The following is a 25,637-nucleotide window of genomic DNA, read 5'->3' on the forward strand; positions in this document are numbered from 1 at the left end:
TATCTTGCTGGAAAATCTAAGAGAAAAGTAGTAGAACTTTATGTTGATTCAGCAGAGTGGCCAGATTCAAAATCCAATAGCAGTCCTACACACCAATATCCACTTATAAAATGTAGTTTTAAAAGACCCTATTCCAGAGTAGCAACAAATAAGCCTTAGAAGTTTACAAGACATAAGTGAAAAAAAAACTATAACATTTTACCAAAGGGTGGACAGTGGGGAAAACACCTGAGAAGAGAGTCCATGTTTCTGGATAGGAAAGTGGATCTATAATATTTAACACAATTACCATCAAAATTCAAACTTCTTTACCAGACAAGCTAAATCTAAAGTTTATCTGGATGAATAAACGCAGCTTGAAGAAAGAAACTGGAGGTGAGGGTTAGGAGGAATACAGCATGACGAAGGAATTACCCTTCTACTCACATAAATGTACTATAAAATTGTTGCAATTTAAAAGTTTGGTAGTGTCTCAAGAATCAATAGACTGATTGATAGAATAGAAATAGGCTAACTCTGAGTGAGTATTGACATTATGATAAAGGTAACATTTCAGAACACTTATGAAATAATGTATCATTCAATAAATGGTACTGGGACAATTAATTAGTTAGCTATAGGGTGAAAAATTAAGTTAGATTTCTGTATTCATTTCTGATGACTGCTGTAACAAATTACCACAAATCTAGCAGCTTAAACCAACATGAGTTTAATCTCTTGCAGTTCTGGAGCTTAGAAGATTGAAGTCAAGGTAGCAGTAGTAGAGTTAGTTGCTCAGTCATTTCCGACTCTTTGCAATCCCATGGACTGTAGCCCTTGTGATTTCATGGACTGTAACCCGCCAGGCTCCTCTGTCCATGGGATTTTCCAACCAAGAATACTGGAGTGGGTTGCCATTTCCTCCTCCAGGGGATCTTCCCAACCCAGGGATGGAATGCTTCTCTTACATCTGCTTTGGCAGGCAGGTTCTTTACCACTAGTGCCACTAGAAGTGAAGGGATACATTCTAAAATAGGGGCAGAGCCACTCCTCCCAGAGCTCCAGGGATAAGACCTAAGACCTTCCTTGCCTTTTCTAGCAGCTAGATTGCATTCCTTTCATTCCTTGGCTCTTGGCCCCTTCTTTAATCTTCAAGGACAGAAGCATAACATCTTCAAAACTCTCTGCCCTGACAAACTCCCTCGGCCTCACTCCAACATGGACATTTGTGATTATATTTGGTTGGCCAAAAATTCATTCAAGTTATATTGGTTCAAGTTTTTCCGTAACAACTTATAGAAAACCCAAATGACCTTTTAGCCAATCTAATGTTTAGGACCTACCTAGGTAATTTAGTGGCTTCCCTGGTGGCTCAGTGGTAAAGACTCCACCTGCCAATGCAGGAGACATGGGTTCAATCCTCGGGTCAGGAAGATCCCCTGGAGAAGAAATGGCCACTCTAGCATTCTTGCCTGGGAAAGAGGATCCTGGCGGGTTACAGTCCATGGGGTTGCAAAAGAGTCAGACATGATTTAGCAACTAAATTAGATGCGGCTAATCTCCTCACATCAAAAACTTTAATCATGTAGGCAAAGTCATTATTGCCTTATAAGGTAACATTCATAGTTTCTAGAAATTAGGATTTGAATATATTTAGGGGTTATCACTCATCCTACCACAATCTCTGACTCACACTATCTAAAAATAAATTCCAGATTGCTGAAAAATAAACCACAAAACTTGAGTAAATTTTAGGAAAATATTTTCAGGATTGAGGATGGTTAAGAATTGGGGTAAAAAAGACTCTTGGTATAAATCTAGACTAGAAACAGTAGATATATTTACATAAATAGTTTTAACAGCCTTTACAATTAGAAAGTGACTCTCTTCTGTTTTTTAGCAGAATTTACATTTTACAGGGTTAGTGAAGACTCAAATTTCACAAGCATTTTTCTAAGTGCTCCCACTTCAAAAAATATTTAAATTTGAATAATGAAGGAAACAATAATTTGTTCTCTAATAGCAAAGGTTTTTTCCATTTATTGAGCTCTTTAGAAATTTCAGAATCCTGGAGAAGGAAATCGCAACCCACTCAAGCATTGTTGCCTGGGAAATCCCATGGACAGAGGAGCCTGGTGGGCTACAGACCTTGGGGCCTCAAGAGTTGGACACAACTTAGTGAATAAACAACAACAACAACAAAATAAATACCTGAGTAATAGCATTTTGAATACTGCACAGCCCTGTTATTCTCAATCAGCCTGTTACCACTAGCGTCCAAAAATAGCTTTGTGATTATGCTATATATCCATTGCCTTCCACGGTTTCTTTTACTTTGCCATAAACCAGTTCCAAGATGGTAATCTGAAATGCCACTCCAATATCAGAAAAAAGAGGTTAGATGGGAATATATTTCCTGTGGTTTTAGAGTGCAAAGGGTCATCCTACTCTCTGGTTAGTGTACATGTCTGTGGTGTGTAATAAAAATTAAAATGAACTTGCAAAAAAAAAATGCAGGATCCAAATCAACTCCATGTGCTCACCATGGTCCTGCATGATCCTCACTCATATCTAAAGACTTCATTAGGAGCCACTCCCCCTAGTTTACTGTATTCCAGTGTGGTGTTTTGTCTCTTGATCCAGCACATTCGTTCTGACCCGGGAGACCTTACTTACTCAGTGATATAAAGAACGTTGTTTCACTGGGTCTTCAAAAGTCTGATTCCTTCAGCTTTATTCAGGCTTCATTCTATTCAGCTGTTCGCTCGAATATCACCCAAGCAGAGGTCTTTCCTGTCCACCCATCCTAACAGTGCTCTTGCCTATTCTCACTCCCATTAGTAACCACTGTTTGGGACAGCTGAGTCTTTTAGTTATCTGTGTCTCTCTCTGCAACACAAACCCTTCTGAAGGCTTTGCATTGGGTTAAAGAGGACATTTTTTTCCAATAGAGTGCAAAGTTTCTTTTGCCATATTAATATGAGATATAATGCCCTCCTATTTAAAGACACCCCATGATCAATTATTTGGAAACATGAAGAATCCTTCTGTAATTGAATTTATGCAGTCCTCTAATGTACCAAGCATTTGGGGATTTTCACATTTCAGGTTTTCTAAAATGGTACACACTTGCAAATTTATGCTTTGAAAAAGCCAAGACTTAATTATTATATTTTATAATGAAATTGCTCTGGAAAATGAAATGTGATAAGCCCGACTCTAGACAATGACTAATATTTATTTGAAATGATGTTAGAAGACTAGAGAGAAACTATTATCACTAAATATCACAAGGGGAACCTTTAGGCCTCTTATCATTCTCTTCTTTAAGAACCTCAGAGGGACTTAATCTCAGAGGCAAAGGGTTAAGTTATACAAAATGATTTTGTTGTTGCATTTTTCCTCATATTCTTAATATATTGAGTGTTTTTATTTAGTCCTACGTTTTAAAAGAAGTTTAGATGCCTAGAGCATGTGCTCAGCAAAGTGAAGCTCTGTTGAGTAAAAATCTAGTGAAAACCTCTTCCTAATTTCCTTTCTCTGAGGTTTACTTACAAAGTCAGTGAATGTAGCTTTCCATTCTGCCTCCCTCTTGTGGCAAAAAGAACAATTAATCAGATCTGGGTTTGAACCCTGACTCCGTCACCAGCTAGCTGTACAAAGTCAGGCAAGTTCTTGATCTTTCTCAGACCCAAAGTTCCTAAAAAGTATTATCTCTTTTACTCATTAAAAAAAAATTTTTTTTTTAAGGAAAAGAAAATACTTGGCGGGGTCCGCCCCAGCCACCGCCTCCTGTCTCAGACCACTACACTCTATCCCTAGAGCTTTGCCTTTGGGCACAGCTGCTTCGCCCCTGTAGACATGGAGGAATTCGACTCTGAAGACTTCTCCACCTCCGAGGAGAACGAGGACTACGTGCCCTCGGGTGGAGAGTATAGTGAAGATGATATAAATGAATTAGTGAAGGAAGATGAAGTGGATGGTGAAGAGGAGACACAGAAAACCAAAGGGACAAAAAGAAAGGCTGAGAGCGTTCTGGCCAGGAAGAGAAAACAAGGTGGCCTCTCACTAGTAGAGGATGAAGAGGTTGCCAACGAGGAATCTGGAGGAAGTAGTAGTGAGGAGGAAGATGCAGCAACAGGGCAGGAAAAAGGCATTGAGTCAGAGGATGCCAGGAAAAAGTAGGAGGATGAACTATGGGTCAGCTTCCTGAATGATGTAGACCCGAAATCAAAAGTGCCCCCAAGTACACATGTTAAAACAGGAGAGGAGACTGAAGAGACAAGTTCAAGTCATTTGGTCAAAGCAGAAAAGCTAGAGAAACCTCAAGAAACAGAAAAAGTTAAAATTACAAAGGTGTTTGATTTTGCTGGTGAAGAAGTCAGGGTGATTAAGGAAATGAATGCCACATCTAAAGAAGCCAAATCCTTCTTCAAGCAAAACGAGAAAGAAAAACCCCAGTCTAACATTCCCTCATCTGTGCTGTCACTTCCTGCCGGGTCAGGGTTAAAAAGATCAAGTGGCATGAGCAGCCTTTTGGGGAAAATCGGAGCCAAGAAGCAGAAGATGAGCACGCTAGAGAAGTCCAAGCTGGACTGGGAGAGCTTCAAGGAGGAAGAGGGCATTGGCGAGGAGCTAGCCATCCACAACCGCGGGAAGGAGGGGTACATCGAACGAAAAGCTTTTCTAGACCGAGTGGATCACAGGCAGTTTGAAATCGAGCGAGATCTCAGGCTGAGCAAAATGAAGCCCTAATGTGATGAGGAGCCCCCGGCAGCGTAGTCCTCTCTACAGTCTGAGCTTCTTGTGTGTCTGCGAGATGTTTCCTGTTTCTCATTGACTGTCTCCCAGCAAGGTCCTTTTTTCTACATTGAATTTCTTCTTTGTATCTTGATCTCACATGATTTCATTTGTTTAGTTTGTCCTTTCAAAAATAAAAATTAAAAAAAAAAAAAAGAAAATAAGAATACTGCTCCTCCAAGTATAAATAAACTTTCTAACTTCTTTGTTAACAAAATCTCTGAAGGTGTTCCTAAATGTTAAAATTATAGAATCAGCTCTCTTAGACATCTTCTTAAACTCCTTAAAGTGTGAAAGCTCTGAAGTTTTTATATGCAGAGAGCAATCTGAATGTTTTACTAATGCAGTCAATATATACATATGGAACTTGCCTTGCATATGGCAAGTGCTGGAGATCATGTTTGGCACAAAGCTGAGGAAAAGCCAAGCCTTCTCCTCAAAGACATCTTAACAAGAAGAGATAACCCTCTACATGAATATGTGTAATACAGCACAAGGTAGTCGTGGTGAAAATATGTGATATACTAAAAAATGATGAATAATTCAAATTACTGCAGTATGTTAAAAAGATTGTTTTACTTTATTAGTTATATTAAGTCATTCAAAACCATTCATTCACACTCCATTGTAATAGTTCTACTGTTTTACTATAAGCCAGACACTCTCTGGGCTTCCCTGTTGGCTCAGCAGTGAAGAATCCCTGCTAATGCAGGAGACGTGGGTTCAATCCCTCGGTAGGGAAGATCCCTTGGAGAAGGAAATGGCAACCCACTCCAGTATTCTTGCCTGGGAAATCCCATGTACAGAGGAGCCTGGTGGGCTACAGTTCATGGGGCCACAAAAGAGTCAGACAGGCCTTAGCAACTAAACAGCAACAATGAGACATTCTTCTAAGTGCTTGGCATTTACTAACTCATTTGATCCCCACACAGTCCTGCGACACAGTTATCGTTCAGTTCAGTTCAGCTCAGTCGCTCAGTCCGACTGTTTGAGACCCCATGGACTGCAGCATGCCAGGCCTCCCTGGCCATCACCAACTCCTGGAGCTTGTTCAAACTCATGTCCATCATGTCAGTGATGCCATCCAACCGTCTCATCCTCTGTCGTCCCCTTCTCCTCCCACCTTCGATATTCCCCAGCATCAGGGTCTTTTTCAATGAGTCAGTTCTTCACATCAGGTGGCCAAAGTATTGGAGTTTCAGCTTCAACATCAGTCCTTCCAAGGAATATTCAGGACTGACTTCTTTTAGGATTGACTGGTTGGATCTCCTTGCTGTCCAAGGAACTCTCAAGAGTCTTCTCCAACACCACAGTTCAAAAGCATCAATTCTTCAGCACTCAGCTTTCTTTATAGTCCACCTCTCACATCCATATGTGACTCTTGGAAAAACCATAGCTACCATTAGCATCCTCATTTCATAGGTGAAAAAACTGAGGAACTAGGCTTAAGAAATTTGTCCAAGTTTGCACAACTAATAAATAGCAGAGCCGGTCTTTGAACATAGACTAGACTTCAGGTCCACAATTTTTTCCCTATTATACTATCTCTTCAGATACTTAATCATATATCTTGGAAATGTATCAGTGTTTATAAAACTTACTTGTTCTTTTTTTCCAACACCATAGTATTCCATTTATGGCTATATCATACTTAATTAAATCAGCCCCTAATATTGAACATTGATTTGCTCCTAAATTTTTGGTATTGTAAATTATGCATCCATAAATTTGATGGTAATACATTTTGTAGTGTAGTATATTGCTACCTACTATTCTCTGAAAGGCACGTCCATGACTGTTAACAGTCAAGGTATACTTGACTACCTAAATTGGCACTACCCCCATTATTGCATCAACTCTCATAGGTAAAAGGTAAATTTACTAATGAGAGGTGGAAACAATTTGGGGAAAGTGGTAAAAGAAATCGCATAGAAGGCACTAACATTTGTGCTAGACTTTAAGATGTGGAAAAGCTAATTTATGTGGGTAAAGCAGGTATGTATAGACTTCACAGCAATGAAACAGTAAGACATTTTTCACAGACATTAGGATAATAGAATAGTATTGTACCATAAGTGACTGTAAAAGTTTGAAAACTTAAAATTGAACACTATTGGCCTTGCAGTTAATAGTTAAAAGAAATCATAAAGCAGGTCCTACAAGAGTCAGAAATAAATCTTCACAGTACCATAAAAAATTTCCTAAACCACTGATGTAGCACGCTACTGCCTTCAAATGCGCCCAAACGGCTGGAGCAGATACTGCCACAACAGTTGGTATAACCACAGATGGAATGATTGTAATAGAAGTGCAAAAGCAAAAGAGAATAAAGCAAAACCAAATGGCCTTAAATTAGATGGTAAGTGATTCAATTTTAAATCTTGTAGTTCAGAATTCAAACCTAGGGCCCATGTTTGAGTGAAACTAATGGAAAATTTACTAGAAGTCATTCAAAAGGCACTGAAAAAGAACACTATTTGTAATGGAAAAATACCTCAAATCACTTTAAAGTTCAATGTTAGCAGAACAGTTAGGGAAATCATGGTGCCACAACTTGAATATTATTTTCTTAATCAGCACTTTTTGTTGTTGTTGTTGCAAGTGAAAGAATCCCTGTCAAACCATCTTAGCAAAAGAATGAAAAAGGGGGGGCGGGATTGGTGGGGGAGAGATTTATTGACAAGGATTCGCTGCCCTTAGATGTGAATGAATATAGAGATTCAAATGATACCATCAGGATTTTCTCTCCCATCTTTCAACCCTGCTTTCTGTCTGTGTTGGCTTTATTCTCTTGAACTGCAGATAAGCTGATGACATAGCTGCAGGGAGCTTCAGTGTTACAAAGTCACAGTTTTGGTAACACAAATGAAATAGAGTCTTCTAGCAAATTCCCAGGAAAGGGCTTTGACTGGCCGGGTTTGGGTGATATGCCTGACACTGAGACTGACCATGCTTTGGAGAAGGATTGTTATGACTGGTCAGGCTTGAGTCACTTGTGCCTGGGGGAAGGACCCTAGAATCAAATGACGAGCCTAAAGGAGATGCAATTCCGCAACAGACAAAGGGGTGCTGTTGCTGGAAGAGGGAGCAGGGTAGATAAAAACAACAGATGTCTGTGGCATACAGCAACAATGGAAATACTACAAATCAAGTGGAAAAAATAGAATAAACATTACATCTATGCTATGATTACAACTCCATAACATTTTGGACTCATATTGACCTGTAGTAAAAGCAGAGTTGATAAATAAAACAAGAACCACTGCCAAAGTAAGAAGCACTTGGCAGTAGTTCTCAATCAGGGATAATTTTATCCCCACAACCCCATCCCCCGAACCCTCGAATATTTGACATTTTTGATTGTCACAAAGAAAGGCGCGCTACTCGCCCCAATGGATAGACCCCAGGGATGCTGCTAAATATCTTACAGTGCGCTGGACAGTGCTCCATCACAAAGAAACACCCGGCCGAAAATGTCAATGTGGCTGCTATTGAGAAAATCTGGCAGAAGTGTAACAAAAGTGAATTGGGTTTTTGTTTGTTTTTTATTTGACTGAGCCAAGTCTTAACTGTGGTATGTGGGATCCTCACTGAGGCATGGGGCATCTACTTCCCTGACCAGGGGTGGAACCTGGGCTCCCTGCAGGGAGGGGAGCAGGAATCTTAGCCTCTAGACTACCAGGAAAGTCCCAGAAGTGATTTGGTTTTTTAAATTTGTTTTTAAAAAAAGATCTGTTGTTGTTTGCTCAATAGAAGAATGGAAAAAGAGGAAAGGAAGAATTAGAAAAGAAAGGAGATAAAAGGGATGGAAGATAATGGCAGAGAAGATGAGAGAATCAGGGACATGAGGATATTGGAAATCAAGACATCTTATTTCTAGTCCCACTTTTACAATTAACTGGTGGTATAACCTTGACAAATTACAGACTTTTTGAGATTCACTTCCCTTACTGCTAAATAAGGAATTTAGCTATTTAATTTGCCTCTGAGTTTCTTCCAGCTCAAATATTCTAACATTATCTTTAATAGTTAAGCAGATTCAGGGAAATCTTAATGATCTATGTGCTCATGGCTAATATTAAATCCCAGCATTCCTTGTTATTACAGAAACATTATAAGATTTCTCCTTTTTATCAACATTTCTTATATAAAATAAGTCAAGTTGCCAAGCTAAAGAAGTTAGGCCCAGTAGTTAGGCTTCTTCTCAGGCACTGGCAACAGAAAAAGTAACATGTGGTCCATTTATCTTTACTCTTTTCTCCAAAATTTTTTTTATTAAGACGGAAGACATAGACCTGTACACTTAAAAAATTGTTATGCGTATAGAAAGGCAGGAGAACTACTTTAGAATAAAAAATATTAGAGACATAAAAACCAAATGCAAAGTACAAAACACCATTGGATCCTGCATTCAAAAAGCAACCACATAAGAAATATCTTGTGGACAATTAGTGGAATGAAGATATGGACTCTGTTCACTAGATGGTGTTATTGAACTAATGTCACCCTTTTAGGTATCATAACAGTATTTTGGATAGGGGGGATAAAGTCCTACTTTTTCCCAGAGATGTATGCTGAAACACCTATGGGTTAAATGTCATGATAATGGCAACTTATTTTCAAGTGGATTGGGTGAAAAAAGTCTTTTCAAAAGTATGTTTGTATCTGGATTAATGTTTGAATATTGAATGAGCCTAGCATCCTTGGTTGATTATGATATATTCATGGCTAAATTCTATTTGTATATTTTTCAACAAGGCTTTTGTATTAATATTCATGAAGGTCTTTTCAATATTGATTTATTTGGCTGTGGCGGGTCTTAGTTGCAGCAGATGGGATCTAGTTCCTTGACCGGGAATTGAGCCCAACTCCCTGTGCTGGGAGTGCAGAGTCTTGCTGCATGTCAAGTATATCTCAATAAAACTGAAGAAAAAAATAAAAATAAAAACTTTTTTTTAAAAAACAGTATATATGTATCAAGAGAAAAATGTGACAAAATGTAAATATTCGGTGAACTAGGTGAAGAGTACTTACGTATTCATTGTTTTCTTCTTTCAACTTTTCTATGAAAGCAAAAAGAATAAAGAGAAAGCACAGATATCTAGGATGTCAAGGTTGTAAAAATTCTTAAAGTTATATACAACCTCTTCAAAATGCCTAATTGAGGATAGACTACAGTGTGAATTGGAAAGCCTCCGTGACCTGCTTCACCTACAGAAACTCCTGCTCTGTGTGACTGTTATGTTGGGAGACACATCCACTAATACCACTGATAAAGGAAATGGATCATTAACCTACAATTAAATGTGATCACAAAGGAAATTTGATAATCATGTAGGGCCTGATTACCGAGCAAACGAAATAAACCAGAAAGATACACTTAGAACATTTTTCCAGGAAATATACTTACCCAATTATCCCTATTACTTATTTCCATATATCCAATTTGCAAAGGAAAAAATTCTGTTGCCTCACCTTTCTCAAACTCATGTTGAAAATCAGTGTAAAACATCTCATGATACTAAAAACTTTTCTTTATATTAACATGTGATGATTACTGCCGTATTCTGTATTAGAAAACTTGCTCTCTTTTGACACATGATGTCTATTTCATGGAAATGTTAAGTAAGTTTTCATACAGAAAGCTGTTTTAATCAGGCAGAGAGTGCACTGCAATTTCAGCATTATTTGTTGGCTAGGTTCTTTAAGATGGAGAAGGAAGTGGCAACCCACTCCAGTGTTCTTGCCTGGAGAATCCCAGGGATGAGGGAGCCTGGTGGGCTGCCGTCTATGGGGTCGCACAGAGTCGGACACGACTGAAGGGACTCAGCAGCAGCAGTAAGCAGGTTCTTTAAGAAGAGAGGGAGGTGAGACTATGGTTTACTGATGCAAGTATGTCATTGTATTCAATGATAAAGGATTTCTTTCAAGTCGCAGACTTGGAAAGCCCCTCCCTTAGCTCAGCAGCTGGAGTAAGAAGGCGCTGCAAGCAATAGTCACACAGCTAATTAGTTGCAGAGATGGGAATTGAACTGTTTTTCCAAGTCACCCAAATAAAATGCTCAGAGGATTAGTATTCTAGCTTCTTGCGATCAATGGACTTCATTCTCTCTGAAGAAAAAAAAAACAAAAACAAAAGTTAACTAGCGACATCTGCAGCATCTTTCAAAACAAATTTTTATATCTCAGCAAAGGTAGGAGGTAGAATTTATCTTAAGATAACTTTAAGGTGGGAGTCCAGTATTACCCATATGTCTCCCTGATGAATGACTATTGGTCTAAAATACTTTATATAATAAATCATAGGATTAAACAAATTGTTCTGGGCCAACTTTAACCAATCTAAACAGCTCTGTTTAGGCTATAAATTTCTCAAGGGCAGGGACCACATCAAATATATCTTGGTGTCTCTGTCTACCTAGCAGAGTGCCCTACAGATTCAATAAATGCTGTTAGTGATCATGCTTGCAATGAAAATAAAGAAACATGCTAAATCTATCAACCCAGCAGAATTTTTGGATGATAATGAAGTTCTTAACCATCATTTGCTATTACTTTGGTAAGATTCTATTGTGTGAAGAGTTTAGCAAAGGTTATAAAATTTAATTAACTTAGAGAGAGTGAAGAATACTTGAGAAGATTTTATTTTCCCTTCATAATTGCAATCGATATAATAAAATTGTCCTCAAGCAGTCATTCCTGTCACATTAGCATATACAGTTACTTTGAAGTCCCAGCTGATATATTCTCCCATTGTTTCATGTTTCTTGACTGTTGAGGTTAATAGAAAGGGCCCACATTCATTAGAATAAAATTGCACTAAAAATATAATCTGACCCAATTAGTAAAAGAAGCTCTTGTCGGGGATAAGTGGCAGTTCCAGTTGTAGGCAGCAGAGGTAGTTGTTTTCACAGAAAACATGAGATACTAATTGCTCACACTTAAGTTTCTCTTCTAATTATAATTTCAAATATTAAAATCTTATAGTTATTGATCTTAAGCCTTATAATTCCCCCTCTCTCTCCTTTTGCCCTTTCTTTAGAAAGTATGTTTTGCCCTAGGTCAACACTATCAATTCTTTTTTGTTTACTCAGTGTTTAACTTTCTAATTGAGTCCTCAATTATCTGACAAGCATAAATATCCCAGGGTGGACACTACTGTAATTATATCACTATTATAAAATGACTGTTTCCTGTTGCTCCTGTAAGAAGATTTTAAATCAAATTTAACAAATATTTACTAAATAATCATGATGTACATGGGAAGGTGGCATAGGAAAGATAAAAATAAACAGATGTCTCCTCTAGTATAAGAGGTTTAAAACAAGAGCCTGGGGAAAATGAACACAAGACATTCACCTCTGGAAACCATCTGATTTCAGATCCTCTCATGTGACCGTCTTAGGGTTGTCGAGTCCTGAGATGAGACTCTACTGTCAATATTTAAAAGGACAAGATTAAATCCATGTTGACTTATTTGGTTCCTTCTTTCTCCCTAACTAATGTTGCTGCCAGAGCAATTAGTTTTACGTACTGCACGATGAGTGGAACTCTGGGTGAGTTATTTAATTACTCCCATCTTCAATATCTCCAACAGTAAAATGAGGATAATCACACCAACTTTAGTGGATCATTGTGGTGATCAAATGAGGTATGGAATGTGAAAGTACCCACGCAGTGCCTGTCACCTATAGGTGCGCAATAAATATTAGTTCTTTTTCTCCTTTTGAGTGTCTCCCAGCAGCACACCTACCCAGTTGGAACATCTAAGCATTCTTGACCACAGGCAAGTATGTGTAAGATAAATGATAATACTAGGCTGATGCCAGTGATAATTCTAGATGCTCCTATTAAGATTTTGACTTTAAGCTTCTTTACTGAATAATTTTTTCTAATTAATTGTTTTCTTTTCCCTCTGCGGCCCTTACTCCTCAACCCCTATTACCACACCAAGAATCCCAACCACCCAAGGCTCATTTCTCACTGAGTACCCTGCTTCCATAAAGTTCACTCGTTAAAAAAATTTGGAGCTATAAACCCAGAAAAGTACACAAATGTTGATAAAAGAATAATTTAGATGATACTTTGAGAGTAAAGACAGAAATAGGATGAATAGCAATTTAACATATTTCATTTTTCTGACGTGGAAAATTGGGCAAATTCGTAAGAGAGAACAAGTAAATTTGATCATTTTAAGTATGGTAAAAATCATTTTAAGACACTGCCGAAGAATCAAGAGATGGTGATAATGCCCTGTTCTACTAGGTTGTATTTGTTTTTATTATATTCATGATGAACTGTAGCATTTTTACTGCATTCAGGTGGATATGAGTATGTGCTATCTTCACAGGTTTGAAACCCCAGTCAAATCAGTATGAAAAACCCATTGTTTTAATCTCTTTTAATAGAGGAGACAAATAAATAATTCAGCCAAAAACTAGTGTCTGTTTCACTGACCATGCATTCACTTAAAAACAAAAGGAGAAAAACCCCTGATACATACAGCATGAGATCCATATTGGGCTGTACTGGAGAAAACTTAGTTTTGTCTTGATTAAAGTAGATGAATTGCAGAAAATTGAGGTAGGAAGTGCTAACATAACTATGACATTTGGGAATATGTTTATGAAAAACATATTCCCAGATGTATTTTTATTCAGTGAATTTTTTCCTAACAAGATAATATTTTATAGTAAAAATGTATGACTCCATTTTATTTTTTTCTGCTGAACTCAAAGGAAAACAATTAAACCTATCAATTACTAGAGTTCAGCAATACTAAAATAGCTAAACAGCTGCAGTGATATTGATTAATTAGTCATGAAAATGTAATTTGATGATTTAACATTATTTAGTAAAGGGCTTAATTTTCTATCTAAAAATTATTATCTACAATGAGAAAGTCTTTCTCCAAATAATTTTGTATTTTTCTACGTAGTAGCAAAATATTACTTGAAATGGCTGGAGGCAAAAGTGGAATAACTCGCTGAACACAGAAAGTCATAACATTTCAATATAATCTAATGAGTAGAGTGAATCAGTAATGCAGAATCATTGTCGACTATCTCTGCTCCTCTCCCTGGCACCACAGTGAAGCAGTGAGATTGGAATATTGAGCATTTCAGGCAAGAGCCAAAGTAATTTAAATTTTTATTGCTACATTTAGTCCTCGGCTTTAAACAAACCTAAAGAGAAGAACCCTCAAAAAAGTAATTTACTGAATCATGGTATCAATCAAATCATGAAAAATTAAATGGCAGCATTTGGCTTTCCTTGGGTTCTTTCTGTGTTGCTAAGACATTAGACGGGTCTGAATGATAAGCACTATTTTGTTCTCTTGCCAAGGCTGAGAAGAGGCGCATGGAGGCTGAGGTTATCTCCTTTTTTGGTAAGTAGGATGCCTTTACTGCACGTTCCTCTTGCTTTAATTGCCCATGGAATGATTAACATTGGTTCCAAACTCCCCTTCTGCAGGCAAATCAATTCGGTGAGGCTCTGGTAAACTTGCTAGGCAGCTTAGGCCAATGACCATCAAAAATTCTGATTCCTTGGAGAAGCCATTGAAGAATAAAGATTTAGGTCATCAGAGTAACACACCACACACACACACACACACACACACACACACACACACACACACACTTATATTGCAACAGTGGTTTTTAAACATAGCATAACTTTTTTTTTTTTTCAATTGAAAACTTAAAAAAAATTATTTAAAGGAACTAGGTATGTTTGGTCTACAGGAGATAAGGCATTGGGTGACGTAATAACTGTCTGCCTCCAAACAATTTAAAAGGCTTCCAGGAAGAAAAAGGATTAAGCTTTTTCTGCATAACTACAGTAGAGAATTCAGATTAGTGTGTGCGAGTTTGAGAGTGGAAGAGACCTGTCTGATAGATACAGTTTTCTGGTTGTCATAGCAGGACTGGCTTGTCTTGATAAAGAGTGAATGTCCTGGCGCTTGAAGTCAGTGGTCATGGGCCAGGGATGAGGGAGGTGGAAAGATGTGAGGGGGTAAGCTTGTGAAGATGATTTCAAGCATTGGAAAGACAGTTAGACCCTATAACGTCTGAGTCTACTCTAGTTTGGAAAACCTAAGAGTAATTCTTACTTTAATAAAAATAACCACGCTAGTCATCACTGTCTCAGAAGAGAAAATTAAATCTGGCTTATGATAAGTTAAAATCCAATGAAAATACCGAAATTTTGTCATTACTTTAACTTTCACTTTTTCTTCTGTCCTCTTTCATTTTCAGAAATGAATTCATATGAAGCAAATCTATAAAGGAGAGCGGTAGAGGTGAAAATATCATGGAAAAGGCAAGTCATTTGACTAGTAAACTCATTGAGTTGAGACGAGTGTGAAAACTCATTATGACCTGAATTTATCACACATCTCAGTTTTTCCTCCTTTTTAAACTTCCTAATAGAAAAAGTTGAATTCACATTATTGGCAACTCTGCTATTTGCCCTCACTTCCATAAAAAAAATTAGAAATCCCCCCTTTCCCACATTTATTTTAATCTAGAGTGTCGTGATCCCTCAAGATTTATTTTATGGCTTCTCAAAAGACCAAATCTTAGAAATTTCACTCTTAAACCTGTGGGGAATATGTTCATTTCTACTTTATTTGGGCAGGTGAATTGAGAGGGAATGGGGTTTGATTTAACACCTATTAAATTCTGCAGTCCACGTATCAAAGGTGTTGCAGAAAAAGTAAATACTATAATACAGCTCTATTTCATTTCACATTTGAAAACAATATTACTGACCATTGCATTCCTTGTATATTAATGAAACTGAAAAATACATTTATAATCTCATGAGCTTTTATCAATGATGTATTTTTTCTTTCTCCAATACATCTTGCTAACTAACAGGAGGAAAAAATCTTTTTTAAAAATTATTAAATCTCTAACAAATCACAGGTAAAATGACAGTGATTCACTGAGTCCCTCTTTTGTGGCAGGTGTTTTATAAACATTATTTTCTGTCATTAACTGCTTTTTATTTACAGATGAGAGATCTGATGCTTAGGGAATTTTAGTTTCCAAGGTCACACAACCAGTAAGCTGTTGGGCCTGGATTCAAAGTGTGGCTTCTGTTACCCCATTCAGCACTCTTGCCAACTATGCTACCCTCCCTACAAAGCTTGTGGCAGGAGTTGTTTTCACCTACCAAACATCCATTCTCTCCCTCTCCTTTACTGGAAAAGAACTTGCTTCTGGATTGGTCATTTGGAGACACTCCAAATGGTGACTCTCATCACTGCATATTCTACAAAATTTCTTTTAAAAGTCTATTTTGAGTAGATAATATGTTCTGGTTTAAAACTGAAAGCAATATTAAGAGGTATACATGCTAAGTTGCTTCAGTCGTGTCCGAATTTTGTGACCCTATGGACTGTAGCCCGCCAGGCTCCTCTGTCCGTGGGGTTCTCCAGGCAAAAATACGGGAGTGGGTTGCCATTCCCTTCTCCAGGAGATCTCCCTGACCCAGGGATCGAACTTGTGTCTCCTGAGGCTTCTGCATTGCAGGCAGATTTTTTACTGCTGAGCCACTAGGGAAGTCATTAAAAAGTGTATTAGAAGTAATGCACTCACCCCTTGCCCTTAATTCTCTCAGGTTTTTGTGCACCTTTTCGAGGTTCCTTTATGTTTGCCTTACACCAAAGCTAAAGCTAGAGCACAAACTCTTTGGAACCATGTTTTATTCAAGTTAACATGTCTTAAAAATCCTTCCATATTAGAGTATAGAGACTGTTCTCTTGTTTTTAAAAATGCACAGCATTCTACTGTGTGAATGTGACTTGGTTTATTTAACCAGTCCTCTATCCATGAGCACATTGGTTGTTCCAACATGTTTTTGCTATTACAAATAACACTGTAAGAAGTAACCATTTAGGTAAACATAAGAGAAGACATGTGATCTAGCAATTCTACTCCCAGTCATACACTCAATAGTATGCATTCACATGAAAACTTGTACTTAAATGTTAAGAGCGACATTATTCATAATAGTAAAAACGTGGAAACAACCCAAATATCATCAATGATGAATGGATAAACAAAATGTGGCATACCCATATAATGGAATACTGTTCAGCCATAAAAATAATATTATAACATGGATGAATCTTGCAAACATTATGCTAAATCAAAGAAGCCAGGCATAAAAGGCCACATATTGTATGATTCCATTTCTATGAAATGTCCAGAGTAGGAAAAGATGTAAAGACAGGAAGTGCATTAGTGATTGCTGGGGGCTGCTGGTGGGGGGAATGGAAAGTGACTGCTAATGGGTGCAAGGATATTTTAGGACCAATGAGAATGTTCTGGAAATAGACAATGGCACTGATTGTGTAAACTTGGGAATATACTAGAAATCACTGAATTATACAGTTTAAAATAGTGAATTTTACGGCATGTGAACTATATTTCAATTTGAAATGTAACTTTGCACTTATCGTTTTATATGAGTGTAGGTTTTCCTGTAGGATAAAATCCCAGAAGTAGAATTGGTGGGTCAAATGTCACATGCACTTTTGATTTGCAATTTTCATAGGTGTTGCTGAATTTTTCTCACAGTGTGTATATGACAGTTTATTCTCCCATCATCGTGACAGTTTATTCCCCATAGCCTTGCCAATGGAATACATTGTCAAATATTTAGAGCTTTATTACTCTAATAGATCATCTGTCTTATTTTATTAATTTTTGGTAATTATTTATTTAATTATTTTTGGTTGTCCTGGGTCTTTGCTGCTGCTTGGGGGCTTTCTCTAATTGAAGTAAGTAGGGGCTACTCTTCGTCGCAGTTCTTGGGCTTCTCACTGTGGTGGCGTCTCTTGTGAAGCACAGGCTCTAGGTGTGGGGATGAAATAGTTGTGGCTCCCAGGCTCGGGAGCGTGGGCTCAGTAGTTGTGGAGCACAGGTTTAATTGCTCTGCAGCACGTGGAATCTTCCTGGGCCAGGAATCGAACTTGTGTCCCCTGCACCAGCAGGAGGATTCTTATCCACTGTACCCCCAGGGAAGTCCCGACAGATTTTTTTAAATGGTATCTTGGTGTACTTTTGTTTGCTACCCCCAATTATAAGTGAAGATGAGTTGCTGTTGGAGTTGTTTTCTTTTCCTGTTTCTTACAAAACAGATTAAATTCATTGAAAATGCTTGCTTGTACCAAGCAGTGTTTTGCTACGTAGGAATCTGTAATTCCTATGGTAGGAAAAAGCTTGCTCTGTTTCCAACCCTCTCAATCAACCCCAGTTTCAGTTCTACTCTACAGTTCAATACATAATTATTCAAATTTGTGATGATGCTCTGGCAACAAATTAAACCTCTACAGAAAATGAACCAACTCCAATAAAAGGAAAATAAAAGCTGAATTTATAACCTTGAAATATGAACTATTGAAAACCATACAAAAGACTGCAGCCTTTCCAAACTACTGATTATACAAAATTTTTTTAGTCCTGATATCTGATTTTTCCCAAGGTTAAGTAAAAGAATTGTAGCTCTTTTTTTTTTTTAGTAGTTCTTCTAACTAGAAAAATAAACATATAAACACTGTTCATTCCTTAAATACATTTATTTATATAGTTCTTCCATCACTGAAGACACAATCTTCTCTGTAGTAACTTGTATTGCAAAATGTGCCCATTTTCTGGGTAGAAAAACAGGTTCTGATGAGAATTCACTTATTAAGGCCAATGGCAAGTTTGTATGCCAGTAAAGTATAACCTGGGCTTCCCTGAGAGCTCAGTTGGTAAAAAAAAAAAAAAAAAAAAAATCTGCCTGTAATACGGGAGACCCCAGTTCGATTCCTAGGTTGGAAAGATCTGCTGGAGAAGGCATAGGCTACCCACTCCAGTGCTCTTGGTCTTCCTTTGTGGCTCAGCTAGTAAAGAATCTACCTGCAATGCAAGAGACCTAGGTTCACTCCCTGGGTTGGGAAGATCCCCTGGAAAAGGGAATGGCTACCCATGCCAGTATTCTGGCCTGGACAGTTCTAGAGACTGTATAATCCATGGAGTCCCAAAGAGTCCCTCACAACTGAGCGACTTTGAAGAAAAAGAGTATCAATTTTCAGTAGCATACTTTAGAATCTATAATTTCAAAGCGAATACTTTTAATGTAATCTTAAATACTATTAGTAAATTCATTTCTAAGCAGATATGTAATTTAAAAGTTATTTCATACCCAGTGTTCCTCTAGGTAGCATTTTTCCCTAACCAGATATGATGTTGTAAAGTCTCTGAGTCTTGGGATGCTTGTTAAAGATTGAAGAGACAATGAAAACCGGAGCTGGAACAGCAGTGAGAGGTAACATTTATGGAGCACTGCCTATGTGTCAAACTTAAAGTTCTAGGAACTTTAAGTATGTTAACTGCTTTAATTTTCACAACAGCCTAAGAGATATGGGTTTTAATTATTTCCCCTTCTTACAGATGGAGAAATCACAGCACCTGGCGGTTAAGCAACTTTCTAAAGCTCACCCTGCCGGTAACCCTGATGATTCCCGTCTAGAATGTCTGATTCTCTTGCACCTGCTGTAATCTTTGTGCTGGGCTATACTCAGTCACTCAGTCTTGTCTGACTCTTTGTGGCCCCACAGACTGCAGCCTGCCAGGTTCCTCTGTCCTTGGGATTCTCCAGGCAAGAATCCTGGAGTGGGCTGCCATTTCCTCCTCCAGGGGATCTTCCCAACCCACAAATTGAACTCATATCTCCTGCACTGGCAGGCAGATTCTTTATCACTGAGCCACTTCTATATTATTTTAAACCTCCAGGGCAACCTGGAGTTGGATCCAGTTGGATCAAGTTGGATTAAGACAACCATTTTAGAAGCAAACCGCATGAGGCCCAGAGAGGTGAAATGCCTTGCACTTGAACTCCAACCCTTTGTTCTTGGGACAATACCCATAAGAGAGAGTGAGACAATAATTTCTGTGTCAAATCTTACATGGATTATAAATTAACCCAGCCTGGCTGAGTTCAGAGAAATGACAGTATAATTAGTTTAGGAAGCTGTATATCTAAGCTTGGCAAATTTAGCAAATAAAAATACAGACATGGGATTAAAATTGAATTTCAGATCACAAATTAACAACTTTTTAGTACATTTCATGCAATATTTGTGACATATTTATATGAAAAGATAATTCATTGTTTATCTGAAATTCAAATTTAATGGGACAACCTGTATTTTATCTAGCACCCTAACACATATTACAAGGTAAAGTGTTAATTGTGTGCTTTGGAGAGCTTTTACTTCTTACTCTATCAAATTCTATATCATTTGATTTATTTACAACTACCTATCATTTACATTTATTTACAACTACTTTTTTATTTACAGCTACTCTTTTAAATTCTATATCATTTGATATATTTACCAACTATAATTTATTTACTTACAACTACCTTTCCCCAAACACCAAGCAGACCTCAGCTTACAGCCAGCACTGAACCGGTCTTAGCCAAGGGTAATAGGATGACTGTGATTGATTGGATTTGCTCTAGGTTAGGAAATACTTTGGCCACATTATTGAAGAGGTGATTCATTGGGAAAGATCCTAACGCTGGGAAAGATTGAACGCAAAAGAAGGGGGCAGCAGAGAATGAGATGTTCAGATAACATCACTGACTCAATGAACATGAATTTGAGCAAACTGCAGGAGATAGTGGAGGACAGAGGAGCCTGGTATGCTCAGTTTACGGGGTTGCAAAGATTCGGACATGACTTAGGGACTGGACAAGGAAACACTTTGAAAGATATATTGGATTAAGTTAATAATAGTAACTATTGTTTAAGCTAATAGTTATTACATGCCACAAGCTTTTGTCAGAGCTCTAGATAAATTAGCTTACTTAATTCTCAAAATAAACCTGGGAGGTAGGTAATATTATTACATCAATTTTATAGGTGACAAAACTTAAATAGCAGTGGGATTAAGTAATTTTCCCCAAATAATTTATAATCTATTAGGTGTTGTGCTGTCAAACATGGTACCCATGAGACACATGTGGTCATTTAAGCTACAGCTAATTAAAGTTTTAAAAATTCAGCTCCACAGCTGCATTAGCAATATTACATGATAAAGGCCACATATGGCCTGTGGCTACCATATTCAATGGTTCCATCGTGACAGATGGGACCAGCTTCATGGCCTTGCACAGGGCCCCAAGCTTTGAAGGGCCCATGTTTGGTTTAAAGCTTTGCTGTTGTTGTTTTGAAATTCTTAATAATTTTAAAGCACAGTGAAAGTCACTCAGTCGTGTCCAACTCTTGGTGAGCCCATGACTATACAGTCCATGGAATTCTCCAGGTCAGAGTACTGGTGTGGGTAGCCTTTCCCTTCTCCAGAGGATCTTCCCAACCCAGAGATCAAACCCAGGTCTCCTGCATCGCAGGTGGATTCTTTACCAGCTGAGCCTCGAGGGAAGCCCAAGAATACTGGAGTGCGTAGCCTATCGCTTCTCCAGCGGATCTTCCCGACCCAGGAATTGAACAGGTATATCCTGCCTTGCAGGCAGATTCTTTACCAACTGAGTTGTCAGGGGAGCCCTTTTAAAGCAAAGGGCCCTACATTTTCATTTTCCAGTGCGAAATTATGAAGCAAGTCCTAATGGCAGAACATTGCATTAGACAACGCTGCTTTGCATTGAAGAAGTAAAGAGGACTTCCCTGATGGCACAGTGGATAAGAATCTGCCTGCCAATGCAGGGGCCATGGGTTCAATCCCTGATCCGGGAGGATTCCACATGCCGCAGCACAACTAAGCCCATGCACCATCCCTGCTTAGCCTGTGCTCTGGAGCCCACACACCGCAACTTCTGCAGTCTGTACGCCTAGAGCCTCTGCTCCCCAGCAAGACACGCCACGGCCTCGAGAAGCCGTGTAAGGCAAGGAAGAGCAGAACCCTGCCCACTGGAGCCAGAGAACAGGCTTGTGCAGCAACAAAGACCCAGTGGCCAGAAGAATAACATAAATAACCAAAAAATTTAAGAAAAAAGAAGTAAAGAAGACAGCCTATAATTAGAATAGCCCTTGTTGAAGAAGGGAGACTAGAGCTGCTCATTGTTGCCATGCCAAGAGTTAGTCTCTCCAGCCTGGAATAAAAACTCTTTTTCCCATCTCCCTTTGCCCAAAGGGACAATCAGATAAGACTCTTCCCCGGGGATTTGTATTCACACACAGTAGTGTTGGGTCCTGTGCCCCCTTCAGAACTGCCTAGAGCTGACCAGCTGCCCCCATTCCTCTCCATCCTATGTCTGTCCTGAAACTGACCCTACAGGAAATTTCCCAAAGGTAATTCCTAAAAAAAATGAAAAGAATCTAAATTCAAGATCAGTGAACAAGCTTTCAAGAGAAATAATTCCCGTGTGGACACAAATATCATTTGAATCCAGTCTTCCTAGTGCCTGAATACTCCTGAATAAATTGCCAAGATGAGAGGCCAGGCCATACCTAGATTCTCAGTTGCCCCATAAACCGCAGTGACCCAAACCCATAACGCAGGCTGACTTATCTCGCCTGCAACACCCAACCTTAACAGTTCAGATTCTGTGCCTGTGTTTGCCTGTATTCTATGCCTATATTTAGTATTGAAAAGCATACTAAATAAACTTGCTCCATCACGGTGACAAGAGCTTTCAGAGAAGCAGGGAGTAACAGAGAGAGCATAGCAGCAAATAAAGATCTTTCTGAGGTGGTTTCTTTGAGGTTTAGTGGTTAGGAAACTATCATTTGTCAAAGAGAACATTAGGATTTCTAGATGTAAATCATGGGTTATTTTATTTCCAGGGGTATTGAGAAATGAATAATGAAATTAGCAAAAGTCACGCCCCTGGGAGGAAAACTTCAGGACAACAATTAACCAGATTATAATGCAAATCAAGTGGTGATTAGCGCCATTAGTTAAACTAATTGAGTGAGCAATAAATACTTTAAGAAAATAAAACTTCAGATGTTTAATAGTAAGCTATTTTTATTACAATTTCAGAATAGCTCTGAGAATGTATAAGTGTAATTTAGAGCATTTGTTGTTGTTTAGTCACTCAGCCATGTCTGACTCTTTGCGACACCATGGGCAGTCACCCACCAGTGGACTACAGTCCAGGAACTCTCCAGGCAAGAATACTGGAGTGGGTTGCCATTTCCTTCTCCAGGGGATCTTCCCCACCCAGGGATCGAACCCGCGTCTCTTGTACTGCAGGCAGATTTTTCACTGCTGAGCCACCAGGGAAGGCCAGTTTAGAGGAGGTGTGCTCAGTCGCTCAGTTGTGTCCGACCCTTTGTAGGCCCCGGCGACTGTAGTTGGAATCACACCATACGCAGCCCTTTCAAATTGGTTTCTTTGACTTAGTGATATGCATTAAGGTTCCTCCATTTCTTTTGATGATTTGAAAGCTCATCTGTTTTTAGTGCTGAATAATTTCCCATTGTCTAGATGTCTGTTTTCTTATTACTGAGTTCAAGTGTTCTTTGTGGTTTGACTGTGACTGACATGCATATATATAGTTTTTTAGGCATTTATCCTGCTTGGTATTCTCTGAGGTTTTCAGATGCGTGGTTTGTTGTCTGGTATTAATTTGGGGGAAATTCTCAGTCTTTATTGCTTCTAATATTTTTTCTACCTCTTTCTTCTTCTCCTTCTGGTGTTCTTTTTTTTTTTTTTTTTTTCTTCTGGTGTTCTTGTTAAGTGTGAGTTACGTCTTTTGTCCCACAGTCCTTAGATGTTCTCTTCTACTTTTTCAGTCTCTTGTCTGCTTTTCAGTTTGGGAGGTTTCTGTTGAAGATATCCTCAAACTCAGAGATTCTTTCCTCAACCATGTCCAGTCTACAAATAAACTCATCAAAGGAAGTCTTCATTTCTTGTTGCAGTATTTTTCATCTTTAACATTTCTGTTTGGTTCTTTCTTAGGAGTTTCATTTCTCTGCTTACTTTGCTAATCTGTTCTTACATGTTAAAATCAAGGGCTCTTAACATACAGTTTTTCTAAATTCCTGTTCTAATATCCCCAACATACTTACCATGTCTCACTCTGTTTGTTCTAATGTCTTTAAATTGTGTTTGTTACCTTTTGATATGCCTTGAATTTTTTTTTTTTTTTTTCCTTGATAACTGAGCCTGACGTGTAAGGAGGCCTTTAGTGATGTGGTGGTGAAATGCAGGAGAGGAGGGGCGCTCTGTATTCCTAAAATTGTGTGTGTGCTCAGTAGCGTCAGTTCTGTCGGACTCTGCGACCCCGTAAACTGTAACCCACCAGGCTACTCTGCCCATGGAATTCTCCAGGCAAGAATACTGGAGTGGTACTCATTCCCTTTTCCAGGAGATCCTCCCAACCCAGGGATCGAACCTGCATTTCTTATGTCTCCTGCATTGGCAGGAGGGTTCTTTATCACTAGCCTCAACTGAAAAGCTCAGTCTTTTATTGAGCAGATATCTCTGGACTGTGAGCTTCACAAGTGTTTCTCAGTTTTTTTCTTCCCTTTTAAATGGAACAAAGTGGTGAAAGTGGGTTGGCGTTGGCGATATCCCTTTTTCCAGGTCAGTTGGGCTCTGATAATATCATCAGGTTTTTGTTGTTCAGTGATATGACTCTTTGTGACCCCATTAGGATAGGCTCTAGTTAGTTTATCCTGAGGACAGACCTTGTTAAGAACAGAGTACTCTGGCATTTCAAACTGATTCCTTTCCCTCTCCTCTGCCAAAAGTACAAGGAGATTTTCCTCTGATAATCATTGTGAGAATCTACCTGATCGAGCTCTTAGAGGCAAAAGTATGGAGGCTCCCCAATGCCTGGGTGGTCCTGGAGTTTTAACTCTCAGACTTGTCCTCTTTGTGTCTCCAGCAATTTCTCAGTTAAATTCAGATTTTCCTACACTGGCACTGTTCATGGAGTTCTCAAGGCAAGAATACTGAATACTGAAAGATGAACTACCCAGGTCAGTAGGTGCACAATTGCTACTGGAGATCAGTGGAGAAATAACTCCAGAAAGAATGAAGAGACAGATCCAAAGCAAAAACAACACTCAGTTGTGGATGTGACTGGTGACGGAAGTAAAGTCCAAAAGAACAATATTGCATGGGAACCTGAAATGTTAGGTCCATGAATCAAGGCAAATTGGAAGTGGTCAAACAGGAGATGGCAAGAGTGAACATCGACATTTTAGGAATCAGTGAACAAAAATGGACTGGAATGGGTGAATGTAACTCAGATGACCATTATATCTACTACTGTGGGCAAGAATCCCTTAGAATAAATGGAGTAGCCATCATAGTTAACAAAAGAATCTGAAATGCAGTTCTTGGATGCAATCTCAAAAATGACAGAATGATCTCTGTTGGTTTCAAAGGCAAGTCATTCTATATCACAGTAATCCAAGTCTATGCCCTGACCAGTAATGCTGGAGAAGCTGAAGTTGAACGGTTCTATGAAGACCTACAAGACCTTCTAGAAATAACACCCCAAAAAGATGTCCTTTTCATTATAGGGGACTGGAATGCAAAAGTAGCAAGTCAAAAAATATCTGGAGTAATTGGCAAATTTGGCCTTAGAGTACAGAATGAAACAGGGCAAAGGTTAGCAGAGTTTTGCCAAGAGAACGCGCTGGTCATAGCAAAAACCTTCCAATAACACAAGAGAAGACTCTACACATGGACATCACCAGAAGGTCAATACCAAAATCAGATTGATTATATTCTTTGCAGCCAAAGATGGAGAATCTCTATACAGTCAGCAAAAATAAGACCGGGAGCTGACTGTGCCTCAGATCATGAACTCCATATTGACAATTTCAGGCTTAAATTGAAGAAAGTAGGGAAAACCACTAGACCATCCAGGTATGA

The 25,637-nt window shown here is 38.6% G+C and overlaps 2 pseudogenes; both read left to right on the top strand.

The window, feature by feature from the left end:
* Positions 1-3,758: 3,758 nt before the first annotated feature.
* LOC136171842 (craniofacial development protein 1 pseudogene) lies at positions 3,759-4,789 on the top strand (annotated as a pseudogene).
* Positions 4,790-12,319: 7,530 nt separating this feature from the next.
* On the top strand, positions 12,320-25,620 carry LOC136172168 (craniofacial development protein 2-like; annotated as a pseudogene).
* The last annotated feature ends 17 nt before the right edge of the window (positions 25,621-25,637 follow it).

The sequence above is a fragment of the Muntiacus reevesi genome, chromosome 7 (assembly GCF_963930625.1).
Source record: "Muntiacus reevesi chromosome 7, mMunRee1.1, whole genome shotgun sequence".
Lineage (NCBI taxonomy): Eukaryota > Metazoa > Chordata > Mammalia > Artiodactyla > Cervidae > Muntiacus > Muntiacus reevesi.